The sequence below is a fragment of the Meles meles genome, chromosome 1 (genome assembly GCF_922984935.1).
Source record: "Meles meles chromosome 1, mMelMel3.1 paternal haplotype, whole genome shotgun sequence".
NCBI classification, from domain to species: Eukaryota; Metazoa; Chordata; class Mammalia; order Carnivora; family Mustelidae; genus Meles; species Meles meles.
In genome coordinates, this window is record NC_060066.1 from 76,837,187 (window position 1) to 76,847,602 (window position 10,416).

The 10,416-nt window shown below is 36.1% G+C and overlaps 1 non-coding gene across 1 annotated transcript; it reads left to right on the plus strand.

Annotated features, from left to right (window-relative positions):
* Positions 1-5,862: 5,862 nt before the first annotated feature.
* LOC123927599 lies at positions 5,863-6,030 on the plus strand. The gene has a single exon (XR_006815494.1). It is a non-coding gene; the product is annotated as a U1 spliceosomal RNA (small nuclear RNA).
* The last annotated feature ends 4,386 nt before the right edge of the window (positions 6,031-10,416 follow it).

The following is a 10,416-nucleotide window of genomic DNA, read 5'->3' on the forward strand; positions in this document are numbered from 1 at the left end:
GTTGAAGATTAGTTGACCATAGAGTTGAGCATCCATTTCTAGGTTCTCTATTCGGTTCCACTGATCTAAATGTCTGTTTGTGCCAGTATTTTGCTGTTTTGATGATCACAGCTTTGCAGTAGAGCTTGAAGTCAGGCATTCTGATGCCCCCAGCTTTGGTTTTCTTTTTCAACATTCCCCTGGCTATTTGGAGCCTTTTCTGGATCCATACAAATTTTAGGATTGTTAGTCCAGCTCTGTGAAAAATGTCAATGGTATTTTGGTAGGGACTGCATTGAACAGACTGCTCTAGGTAACATAGCCATTTTAACAGTATTTGTTCTTCCAATCCATAATCATGGAATATTTTTCCATTTCTTTGTGTCTTCCTCCATATCTTTCATAAGTGTTCTATAGTTTTTTGAGTCCAGATTCTTTGCCTCTTTGGTTAGGTTTATTCCTGGCTATCTTATGGTTTTCCATGCAATTATAAATAGGATTGATTCCTTAATTCCTCTTTCTTGTGCCTCATTGTTAGTGTATAGAAATGCAAGTGATTTCTGTGCATTGATTTTTATGTCCTGCCACTTTGCTGAATTCCTATATGAGTTCTATCAGTGTTGGGGTGGAGTTCTTTGGGTTTTGAGTATTGTGTCATCGACAAAGAATGAGGGTTTGATTTCTTCTTTGCCGATTCAGATGCCTTTTACTTCTTTTTGTTGTCTGACTGCTGAGTCTAGGACTTCTACTACTATGTTGAATAGCAGTGGTGATGGTGGACATCCCTGACTTTAGGGGAAAAGCTCTCCATATTTTCCCATTGAGAATTATATTCACTGTGGGCTTTTCATAGATGGCTTTTATGATATTGAGGTATGTTCCCTATGTCCCTATACTGTGAAGCATTTTAATCAAGAAAGGAAGCTGTACTTTGTCAAATACTTTTCTGCATCTATTAAGAGGATCATATGGCTCCTGTCCTTTCTTTTATTTATGTAGTGTATCACACTGATTGATTTACAGATGTTGAAACCTTGCAGCCCAGGAGTAAATCCCACTTGATCATGGTGAATAATCCTTTTAATGTACTGTTGGATCCTCTTGGCTAGTATCTTGGTGAGAATTTTTGCATCCATGTTCATCAGGGATATGGGTCTTTATTCCTCCTTTTTGATGGGGTCTTTGTCTAGTTTTGGGTCAAGGTAATGCTGGCCACACGGAAGGAGTTTGGAAGTTTTCCTTCCATTTCGATATTTTGAAGCAGCTTTAGGAGAATAGGTATTATTTCTTCTTTAAATGTTTGGTAGAATTCCCCTGAGAAGCCTCCTGGCCCTGACTCTTGTTTTTTGTGGAGGTTTTCGAATACTGCTTTAATTTCCTTGCTGGTCACGGGTTTGTTCAGATTTTCTACCTCTTCCTGTTTCAGTCTTTGTAGTTTCTAAGTTTCTAAGAAAGCATCCATTTCTTCCAGATTGCCAAATTTGTTAGTATATAGATTCTTATATGTTCTTACAGTTGTGTTTCTTCAGTGTTGGTTGTGATCTCTCTTTTCACTCGTGATTTTATTAATTTGGGTCCTTTCTCTTTTCTTTTGGATAAGTCTGGCCAGAGGTTTATCAATCTTATTAATTCTTTCAAAGAACCAGCTCCTACTTTCATCGATCTGTTCTACTGGTCTTTTGGTTTCTATTTCACTGATTTTTCTCTAATCTTTATTATTTCTCTTGTTTGGTTTAGGCTTTGCTTTTCTTTCTCCAAGTGTACAATAGCTTGTGTATCTGGGAGTTTCCTAATTTTTTGAGAGAGGCTTGTATTGCTATGTACTTCCCTCTTAGGGCCACCTTTGCTATATCCCAAAGGTTTTGAACCAAAGTGCTTTCATTCTCATTAGTTTCTGTGAATTTTTTAAATTCTTCTTTAAATTCCTAGTTGACCCATTCATTCTTTTTTTTTCTTAAAGATTTTATTTATTTACTAGAGAGACAGAGATTCACAAGTACGCAGAGAGGCAGGCAGAGAGAGAGGGGGAAGCAGGCTCCCTGCTGAGCAGAGAGCCCAATGCGGGACTCGATCCCAGGACTCTGGGATCATGACCTGAGCCGAAGGCAGAGGCTTTAACCCACTGAGCCACCCAGGCGCCCCGACCCATTCATTCTTTAGTAGGATGCTCTTTAAACTCCAAGTGTTTGAGTTCCTCCCAAATTTCTTCTTGTGACTGAGTTCGTTAATCTCAATCTTTTGGTATCAGTTGAGACCTGATTTGTGACCCTGGATGTGACCTATTCTGAAAAAGTTCCATGTGCACTTGAGAAGTATTTTGTTGCTTTAGGATGAATTGTTCTGTATGTAACTCTGAAGTCCATCTGGTCCAGGAGTGTCATCCAAAGCCCTTGTTTCTGTGCTAATCTTCTGCTTAGATGATCTGTCCATTACTTTGAGTGGGGTGTTAAAGTCCCCGACTGTTAATGTATTATCAATCTATTTCTTTACTTTGGTTATTAATTGGTTTATATAACTGGCTGCTCCCACACTGGGGGCATAGGTATTTACAATTGCTAGATATTCTTGCTGGATAGACCCTTTAATTTTGATACAGTATCCCTCTATAACTCTTATTACAGTCTTTGGTTTAAAATCTTAGATCATCTGATGTGAGGATTGCTACCCCAGCTCTCTTCTGAAGTCCATTAGTGTGGTAAATTCTTCTACCTCCTCACTTTCAGTCTGAGGTGTCTTTAGGTCTAAAATGAGTCTCTTGTAGACAGCATATGGATGGTTCTTGATTTTTTATCCAATATGATACCCTGAGTCTTTTGGTTGGAACATTTAGCCCATTTATATTCAGAGTAACTATTAAAACATATGAACTTAGTGTCACTGTATTGCCTGTAAAGTCTCTGATTTCTGCAGATTGTCTCTGTTTCTTTCTGGTCTATTACAGAAGACCATAAAGATCTTTTAATGTGCTTATTTGCTCTCTGTGTATCTTCTTTGGTAAAATGTCTATTCAAAACTTTACCCTTGCTCTTAAAGGGTTATCTCCTTTTATTGGTTCAAAAGAGTTGTTTATATATTCTGAATAAATAACCTTGGTGCCATGTATATACTGCAAATATTGTCTACCAGTCTTTGTTTTGCCTTTTCATTTTCTTAATTTCTTTTTATGAGTAATTCTTTTTATTTTAATGAAGCCCAAAATCAATTTTTCCAGTTTTACTGAGCTTGACTGAGAAAAAATTTAGGTTCTGTATAACATGATGATTAATATATGTATAAACTGTGAAATGATTACCACAATCAAGCTAACATATCCATCATCTCATATAATTTCATTTTTGTGGGCATGTGGCAAGAGCATTTAAGATCTACTTTCTTAGGAAATTTCAAGTATACATATTATTAGCCATAATCACCATGTTCACATTAGGTCTCTAGAATTTATTCACCTTGTGATAGAAAGTTTTTACCCTTTGATCAGTATCTTCTCTTCTCACCTATCCTCAGTCTCTAGTAACTATGTCCTCTCTCTGTTATGATGTGTTCAACTTTTCTTTTTTTCTGTTAAAGATTCCATTTATGTGAGATCATGTGATATTTGTCTAGCTTATTCCATTTAGCATGAAGTACTTCACCTTCATCCATGTTGTCACAAATGGCAGAATTTCCTTCTTTCCTTAAGACTGAATAATATTCCCTAAGTATATGTGTGTACACACACACACACACACACACTCTCTCTCTCTCTCACACACACACACAGACACACACACACACACACACACACACACACACTATATTTTACCTATTCATCTGTTGATAGACACTTGGGTGGTTTCCATATCTTGGCTACTATGAATAATGCTGCAGTAAACACGGGAAGTCTCAATTACTGTGGCTTTATCATAAGTTTTGAAATCTCATTGTGTAAGTCCTTAAACATTGTTCTTTTCCCAAACCCTCTTAGCTAAGGTTGCATTTATATTTCCACATAAATTTTAAAATTGGCTTATCAATTTCTGTAAAAAATAAATCTACTGGAATTTTATTTAAGATTGCACTGAATCAGGGGCACCTGGGTGGCTCAGTGGGTTTAACCTCTGCCTTCAGCTCAGGTCATGATCTCAGGGTCGTGGGATCGAGCCCCACATGGGGCTCTCTGCTCAGCAGGGAGCCTGCTTCCCCCTCTCTCTCCACTTGCCTCTCTATCTACTTGTGATCTATCTCTATATATCAAATAAATAAAATCTTTAAAAAAAAAAAGATTGCACTGAATCAAAAGGTCGATTTGGAGAGACATGGCATCTTAACACTGAATCTTCCAATTCATGAACACTGCAAATATATTTATTTAGGTCTTCCAAAATTTTCTCGGCAATGTTGTCTGGTTTTCAATATGTGAATCTTAAGGCAACTTTTCTTAAATTCATTTCTCATAATTTAATATTTTGGTTGAACTATCAATATAAAAATCAATTGTGTTTCTATACAAAAGCAATGAAAACAATCCAAAAAGGAAAGCAATTCCATTTATAATAACATCTAAAAGAACAAAATGCCTAGGAATAAATTCAACCAAGGAAGTAAATGATCTTTATACTGAAAACTGCCAAACCTTACTGAAAAAGTTAAAGACCTAAAAGTTGGAAAACATCCAGTGTTCATACATAGTGTGATATTATGATTTATAGTAAGAAATACATATTTGGTCTTCATCCTTCTTCTGGTACAGAGCTCCTAAAACCCTTGGAATTCCCTAAGTGATGAGTACAATAAAGGTCTTTTGTTCTGTCAAGTGAGGTGGATTTTGGAAAGCACTTAATTAATGTTGAGGACTGGTGGCCAAAGCAGCCAACCATGTGATTAGAGGGTAGGAATTTTCAGTCCCTCCCCCTCTGACTTCTAGGGAATAGAGAAGGGCTGGACATTAGATCAATCACCAATGGCCACTAATCTAATTAATCATGCCTATGTAATAAAGACTCCATGGGGGAAACACACACACACACACACACACACACACACACACACACACACATGTGAACAACAACAAAAGGAGAGGGTTCAGAGAGCTTTTAGGTTGGTGACCATGTGAAGATTCGGGGAGAGTGGCAAGGCCAGAAAGGGCATAAAAATTCCGTGCCCCTTCCCAATTCCTTTGTCTATGGATGGATTCCATCTAGCAAATTAATCAAACCTGAGGAGAGGGTCATGGAAACCTCAGATTTACAGTCAGTTGGTCAGAAGTACAGGTAACAACTGGGCTTGCCACTGGCTTCCAAAGGGAAGGGGGAAGGCAGAAATCTTGTAGGACTGAGTCTTCAACCTGTGGAATCTGATACTACCTCCAAGTGTCAGAATTGAGTTGGATTATAGGACACCCAGCTGGTGTCTTAGAATTAGTTGTTGATGTGGGGAACCCACATACACATCACATACTGGAAATGGTCTCAATTTAGGTATCAATATAGGAAGACTGAATATTGCTAGGATGTCAATACGACCCAAAGCAATCTGTAGATTCAACATATTCCCTATCAAAATTCCAACAGGCTTTTGCATAGAAATAAAAAAGCTGATACCCATATTCATATAGAATTACAAGAGACCCAAGAAAACCAAAACAATATTGAAAAGAGAATGACAAAGTTGGAGGATTCAGACATCGCAATTTCAAACCTTAGTTCAAGGCTACTGTCAATCAAAACAGAAATACTGGCATAAAGGTAAACACAGACAAATGGAAAAGCACTGAGAGTATAGAAATAAACTTTATGGCAATATCCAATGAATATTTTTTTACAAGGATGCAAAGTTTATTCACTGGGGAGAGAATATTCTCTTCAACAAATGATGCTGGGATAGCTAGATTTCCACATGCAAAATATAATGAAGTTGGACTGCTATCTCCCACTATATAAAAAAACTAATTAAAAATGGACCAATGCTTATCCATTGCACTCCGGATGTGCTGACCCCTGCGATTTCCCCAAATGTGGGAAACTCGACTGCATAATTTGTGGTAGTGGGGGACTGCGTTCGCGCTTTCCCCTAGAAAAAAAAAAAAAATGGACCAATGTTAGGAGCTTGGGTGGCTCAGTCAATTGAGCATCTGACTCTTGATTTTGTTCTGGGTCATGATCTTGGAGTTGTGGGATCAAGTCCTCCATTAGGCTCCATGCTTAGTGGGGAGTCTGCTTGAAGATTCTCTCCCTTTCCATCTGCCCCTCCCCTTGCTTTCTCTAAAATAAATCATTTATAAATAAACAATTTTATAATTAATCATAATAAAATAAATAATTTTATAATTAATTATAATAAATACATTTTCTCTCTCTAAAATAAATAAGTATATATTTTTAAATGGATCAATAACCTAAATATAACAACTAAAACCATACAACTCTTAGATGAAAACATGGGCACATTTTTATAATCATGGATTCTCAGATATGAGACAAAAAACACAAGAAATAAAAGAAAAAAATAAAAGTAAACTGAACTTCATCAAATTAAAATACTATTGTGCAGCAAAAGAAACAGTTAACAAAACAAAGAGGCAACCCACGGAATGGGAGAAGGTATTTGCAAATGACACTACAGACAAAGGGCTGATATCCAAGATCTATAAAGAACTCCTCAAACTCAACACACACAAAACAGATAATCATGTCGAAAAATGGGCAGAAGACATGAACATACACTTCTCCAAAGAAGACATACAAATGGCTAACAGACACATGAAAAAATGTTCATCATCACTAGCCATCAGAGAGATTCAAATCAAAACCACACTGAGATTCCACCTTACACCAGTTAGAATGGCCAAAATTAACAGGTCAGTAAACAAGAAGTGTTGGAGAAGATGCAGAGAAAGGGGAACTCTCTTACACTGTTGGTGAGAATGCAAGTTGGTGCAGCCACTTTGGAAAACAGTGTGGAGATTACTCAAAAAATTAAAAATAGAGCTACCCTATGACCCCGCAATTGCAGTAGTGGGTATTTACACCAAAGATACAGATGTAGTGAAAAGAAGGGCCATATATACCCCAATGTTCATAGCTGCAATGGCCACAGTCACCAAACTATGGAAAGAACCAAGATACCTTTCAAAAGACTAATGGATAAAGAAGATATTGTCCAAAACCATAAGAGACTCTCTTAATCTCACAACACAAACTGAGGGTTCCCGGCGGGGGGGAAGGGGTTAGGGAGTGGGTGGTGGGGTTATGGACATTGGGGAGGGTATGTGCTATGGTGAGTGCTGTGAAGTGTGTAAACCTGGCAAGTCACAGACCTGTACCCTTGGGGCTAATAATACATTATATGTTTATAAAAAATTAGAAAATTATTTTTTAAAAAAGGAAGATATGGTCCATATATACAATGGAGTATTATGCCTCCATCAGAAAGGATGAATAGCCAACTTCTGTATCAACATGGATGGGACTGGAAGAGATTATGCTGGGTGAAATAAGTCAAGCAGAGAGAGTCAATTAACATATGGTTTCACTTACTTGAGGAGCATACGAATAACATGGAGGACATGGAGAGATGGAGAGGAGAAGTGAGATGGGGGAAATCGGAGGGGGAGACAAACCGTAAGAGACTGTGGACTCTGAGAAACAAACTGAGCATTTTAGAGGGGAGGAAGGTGGGGGGTTGGGTGAGCCTGGTGGTGGGCATTAGGGAGGGTATGTACTGCACGGAGCACTGGGTGTGGTGCATAAACAATGAATTCTGGAACACTGAAAAGAAATAAAATAAAATAAATGGAAAAAAAATGAAAAAATAAAGATTAAGAAAGTAAATTAAAAAACTTGTACATCATAAGACATTATCAAGAAAATGAAAAGACGATCTACAGAATGGAAGAGAAAATGTGAATCATTATCTAATAAGGTTTTAATACCCAAAATATATAAAGAACTCCTACAACTCAATAACAAAGGACAAACAATACAATTTAAAAATTGTCAGGGTTGCCTGGGGTGGTCAGTCGGTTGAGCATCCAACTCTTCATCTCAGCTCAGTTCTTGTTATAAGGATCCTGAGTATAAGCCTCACATTTGAATCAAATAGACATTTCTACATAGAAGATATAAAAAGTCCAATAAGCACATAAAGCTAAGCCATGAAAATAATGTAAATCAAAATCACAATGGGATACCACTTCATACCTACTAGGGTGGCTTTCATTTGTCTTTAAAGTGGGGGACAAGTGTTAGACAGAGTACAGAGAAATTAGAACCGACATATATTACTATACAGAATAAAAAATGATGCAGCCACTACAGATAACAGTTTGATAGTTCCTCAAAAAGTTAAACACAGAATTATCCTATGATTCAGCAACCCTAACTTAGGTACACAGCCAAAAAAAAATTGAAAACAGGGACTCAAACAGATACTTACATATGCAAATGTTTGGTGCAGAATTATTCACCATAGTCAAAAGGTGGAAACCTAAGTTCCATCACCATATGAATGGATAAACAAAATATGCTATGTACATACAATGGAGTATTCAGCCATAAAAAGAAATGAAGTTCTAATACATATTACGAAATGAATGAATCTCAAAAACACTATGCTAAGTGAAATAAGCCAGACACAAAAAGACAAAAACTGTATGACTACACCTACATGAAATATCCAGAATAGGCAAATTCATAGTGATAAGAGGTACAAGGAGCTAGGGGGTGGGGCAAATATAAGTTATTGCTATCCATGCAATTAAAGAGACTATAGGGAAAAAAAAAAAACGTTTAAATATATTCTGGGAACATAGTAAAAAGAGGAAATATTTTACCTGAGTGAATTAGTAACTGATTATAGAGGAATGATCATTATAAGCCTTGACAGATGGATAACATTCACTTATGTAGACCAGAGCATGAAATAAACATGGTAAAACATAGGAGTAGAAAAATACAGGACCTACTGAAGGAGAGGCAAGTATATATATTCAGCAAGGGCATTAAGAATGGAGCCGTATTATGAGAAAGATACTCATCAGGAAGGAAAAATGACTAAGAATTCTCTACTACTAGTATTTTTCTTAAATGTAAAAGTCAAATTGCATTCTAATACATTTTTATAAATCTGAGAAAAACTGCAAAAACCCTAGTCATGGGATTACTTATTTCAAACAGAAATCCACACAATGACAAATTTAGTATGACTTGATTTACTACAAAGGCAAACCACTGGCCTTGAAAGGAAAGATATTTTATCTGTAGCAAATTTAAGAATACATGCTATTTCCCCCAAGTCTTGTGTTTAAACATGAATGAATATAAAATCAAATATATACTATTTCAGTGGAAATTTCATCCATTTCTTTGCCCTGAAAGATTCATTTAGGTAACATATTTCCTTCGGGGTAAGAACACATAAATCCCTTTAAACTTACTGAATATAAAGTTTTTTAAATGCTAAAGCTGTAAAATTTTCCAGTTCTCAACCCACTAATGAAAACAATCTGATAAAATTTAATCTTTTTTCTAATAAAGTACACCTGACAGAAATGTCATAGACCTTTTGGTGAGAGTGGTTCGCTGTTGCTACTGAGGGGTTAAAAAAAAGTAAGGGAAGAAAGTAAATTCAGCACCCCACCTTAACACCATTTACAACCTCTGCCAAAGGACTGTCATCCTTAGAGACTTTGCTTCTGCTCCCTGTTTATTTACAACTATGAGTATGGGACCACTTAAAAACCAATACCAATCTAAGTTATTAAATATAGGAAAGTTAACGGTGTACAGTTTGAAAATATTTCATAACAGGTAGCTAATGACAAATTCTGAAAAGAATTTTAAATCTATAATATTATTTGTATAATAAACATTAAATATCCTTCAATTCTTCTCTCTGGAAATTTCAATCTAATGAGAAAACAGCATGTACTAATTCTGTTTCTTTCACAGCAATAATTCAGAAATTTAAGTCATTCCTCATCTCATTGCACACCAAACCATTTATTAATTTGAAATAATAGACTTGATATTATTGGGAATTTCAAAGCACCTTTATGAAAATTAATGAAATTCATAATAGATTTTAGAAAATTATACTTTAAAATACCATAGTTCTCAATTACTGAATGTAAATTCTATAATGACATAGATTTTATGAGTAAAATGTATTAAATACTTATTAGAATTTACATTCTACTCTTGCAAAAAGCATGTCTAATTATGTGCCTACAAAACCCCTAGTAAAATCCTCAATAAATACTTGATATGTGGGAGGCTGCAATAAGGCTTGAGACTAGTAAAATGTCAGCAATTATGTCATCATATCCCATCTAGGCCCTACACTGAAACCTGAGACAGAATGCCTTCTTTACAAGGATCACACCTTGAAGCTAAGAAAGATCCCTGGTCTTACCATAATATTAGTTTTATTTTTATTGTCCTAGCATTTAGTTTTAAGGAA